Below are 3,648 nucleotides of genomic sequence, written 5' to 3'. Positions count from 1 at the left end.
TCAGCCCAAAGAAAAAAAAGCGCCGCACCACCCCCGGCCGGGCTCGAACCTTTATCCTTTCTGTTAACAGCCGATCGCGATAGCCAATTGCGTCACGGAGACAGTCGTGCTCCACTCTCACCACCGTCAGAACATTTCTTCGGAGCTATCAGCCCAAAGAAAAAAAAGCGCCGCACCACCACCGGGTGGGCTCGAACCTCCAACCTTTCGGTTAACAGCCGATCGCTCTAGCCAATGGCGCCACGGAGACAGTCGTGCTCCACGCTCATCACCGTCAGAACATTTCTTCAGAGCTATCAGCCCAAAGAAAAAAAAAGCGCCGCACCACCACCTGGTGGGCTCGAACCTCCAACCTTTACGTTAACAGCGGATCGCGCTAGCCAATTGGGCCACGGAGACAGTCGTGCTCCACTCTCACCACCATTAGAACATATCTTCAAAGCTATCAGCGCAAAGAAAAAAGCAACACACCACTCCCGGGAGGGCTCAAACCTCCAATTTTTCGGTTAACAGCCGAACGTGCTGGCCAATTGCGCCACGGAGGCAGTCCTGCTATACTCTCACCCCCATCAGAACATATCTTCAAAGCTATCAGCTCAAAGAAAAAAAAGTGCCGCACCACCACCGGGTGGGCTCGAACCTCCAACTTTTCGGTTAACTGCAAATCGCGCTCGCCAACTGCGCCACGGAGACAGTCGTGCTCCACTCTCACCACTGCCAGGACATTTCTTCAGAGCTATCAGCCCAAAGAAAAAGAAGCGCCGCACCACCACCAGGTGGGCTCAAACTTGCAACCTTTCAGTCAACAGCAGATCGCGCTAGCCAATTGCGCCACAGAGACAGTCGTGCTCCACTCTCACCACCATCAGAACATATCTTCAAAGCTATCAGCGAAAAGAAAAAAAAGCGACACACCGTCCCCGGGTGGGCTCAAACCTCCAACCTCTCGGTTAACAGCCGATCGCGCTAGCCGATTGCGCCACGGAGACAGTCCTGGTATACTCTCACCACCATCAGAACATATCTTCAAAGCTATCAGTCCAAAGAAAAAAAGCGCCGCACCACTCCGGGTGGGCTCGAACCTCCAACCTTTCGTCTAACAGCCGATCGCGCTAGCCAATTGCGCCACGGAGACAGTGAGGCTCCACTTTCACCACCATCAGAACATATCTTCAAAGCAATCAGCGCAAAAAAAAGCGACACACCGTCCCCAGTGGGCTCGAAACTCCAAGCTTTCGGTTAACAGCCGATCACGCTAGCCAATTGCGCAACGGAGACAGTCCAGCTCCACTCTCACCACCATCAGAACATATCTTCAAAGCTATCAGCCCAAAGAAAAAAAGCGCCGCACTACCACCGGGTGGGCTCGAACCTCCAACGTTTCGGTTAACAGCCGATCGCGCTCGCCAATTGCGCCATGGAGACAGTCGTGCTCCACTCTCACTAACATCAGAACATATCTTCAAAGCTATGAGCCCAAAGAAAAAAAGCGGCGCACCACCCCCGGTTGGGCTCGAACCTCCATCCTTTCTGTTAACAGCCGATCGCGCTAGCCAATTGCGCCACGGAGACAGTCGTGCTCCACTTTCACCACCATCAGAACATATCTTCAAAGCTATCAGCGCAAAGAAAAAAAAGCGACACACCGTCCCCGGGTGGGCTCGAAACTCCAACCTTTCGGTTAACAGCCGATCGCGCTAGCCAATTGCGCCACGGAGACAGTCCTGCTCAACTCTCACCCCCATCAGAACATATCTTCAAAGCTATCAGCTAAAGAAAAAAAAGCGCCGCGCCGCTACCGGGTGGGCTCGAAACTCCAAGCTTTCGGTTAACAGCCGATCGCGCTAGCCAATTGCGCCACGGAGACAGTCCTGCTCTACTCTCACCACCATCAGAACATATCTTCAAAGCTATCAGCCCAAAGAAAAAAAGCGCCGCACCACCACCGGGTGGGCTCGAACCTCAAACATTTTTGTTAACAGTCGATCGCGCTAGCCAATTGCGCCACGGAGACAGTCCTGCTTCACTCTCACCACCATCAGAACATATCTTCAAAGCTATCAGCCCATAGAAAAATAAGCCCACAGCACCACCGGGTGGGCTCGAACCTCCAACCTTTTGGTTAACAGCCGATCGCGCTAGCCAATTGCGCCACGGAGAGAGTCGTGCTCCACTCTCACCACCATTCGAACATATTTTCAAAGCTATCAGCGCAAAGAAAAAAGCAACACACCACTCCCGGGAGGGCTCAAACCTCCAATTCTTCGGTTAACAGCCGAACGGGCTAGCCAATTGCGCCACGGAGACAGTCGTGCTCAGATCTCACCACCGTGAGAACATGTCTCCAAAGTTATCAACGCAAAAAAAAGCAACACACCACTCCCGGCAGGGCTCGAACCTCCAACCTTTCGCTTAACAGCCGATCGCGCTAGCAAATTGCGCCACGGAGACAGTCCTGCTATACTCTCAATACCATCAGAACATATCTTCAAAGCTATCAGCCCAAAGAAAAAAAAGTGCCGCACCACCACCGGGTGGGCTCGAACCTCCAACTTTTTGGTTAACTGCAAATCGCGCTAGCCAACTGCGCCACGGAGACAGTCGTGCTCCACTCTCACCACCGTCCGAACATTTCTTCACAACTATCAGCCCAAAGAAAAAGAAGCGCCGCACCACCACCGGGTGGGCTCGAAACTCCAACCTTTCGGTTAACAGCAGATCGCGCTGGCCAATTGCGCCACGGAGACAGTCCTGCTTCACTCTCACCACCATCAGAACATATCTTCAAAGCTATCAGCTCAAAGAAAAAAAGCGCCGCGCCACTACCGGGTGGGCTCGAAACTCCAAGCTTTCGGTTAACAGCCGATCGCGCTAGCCAATTGCGCCACGGAGACAGTCCTGCTCTACTCTCACCACCATCAGAACATATCTTCAAAGCTATCAGCCCAAAGAAAAAAAGCGCCGCACCACCACCGGGTGGGCTCGAACCTCAAACCTTTTGGTTAACAGTCGATCGCGCTAGCCAATTGCGCCACGGAGACAGTCCTGCTTCACTCTCACCACCATCAGAACATATCTTCAAAGCTATCAGCCCCTAGAAAAATAAGCCCACACCACCACCGGGTGGGCTCGAACCTCCAACCTTTCGGTCAACAGCAGATCGCGCTAGCCAATTGCGCCACGGACACAGTCGTGCTCCACTCTCACCACCATCAGAACATATCTTCAAAGCTATCAGCGAAAAAAAAAGCGACACACCGTCCCCGGGTGGGCTCAAACCTCCAACCTCTCGGTTACCAGCCGATCGCGCTCGCCAATTGCGCCAAGGAGACAGTCGTGCTCCACTCTCACAACCATCAGAACATATCTTCAAAGCTATCAGCCCAAAGAAAAAAAGCGCCGCACCACCCCCGGGTGGGCTCGAACTTCCAACCTTTCGGCTAACAGCCGATCGCGCTAGCCATTTGCGCCACGGAGACAGTCGTGCTCCACTTTCACCACCATCAGAACATATCTTCAAAGCTATCAGCCCAAAGAAAAAAAGCGCCGCACCACCCCCGGGTGGGCTCCAACCTCCAACCTTTCGGGTAACAGCCGATCGCTCTAGCTAATTGCGCCACGGAGACAGTCATGCTCCACTCTCACTAC

The 3,648-nt window shown here is 53.3% G+C and overlaps 1 non-coding gene across 1 annotated transcript; it reads right to left on the bottom strand.

The window, feature by feature from the left end:
* Positions 1–915: 915 nt before the first annotated feature.
* Positions 916–989, bottom strand: TRNAN-GUU (transfer RNA asparagine (anticodon GUU)). Its single transcript has one exon. It is a non-coding gene; the product is annotated as a tRNA-Asn (tRNA).
* Positions 990–3,648: the final 2,659 nt, after the last annotated feature.

This window comes from Rhipicephalus microplus, unplaced genomic scaffold (assembly GCF_043290135.1).
Source record: "Rhipicephalus microplus isolate Deutch F79 unplaced genomic scaffold, USDA_Rmic scaffold_59, whole genome shotgun sequence".
Lineage (NCBI taxonomy): Eukaryota > Metazoa > Arthropoda > Arachnida > Ixodida > Ixodidae > Rhipicephalus > Rhipicephalus microplus.
This window is presented reverse-complemented; position numbering and strand designations above follow the sequence as displayed.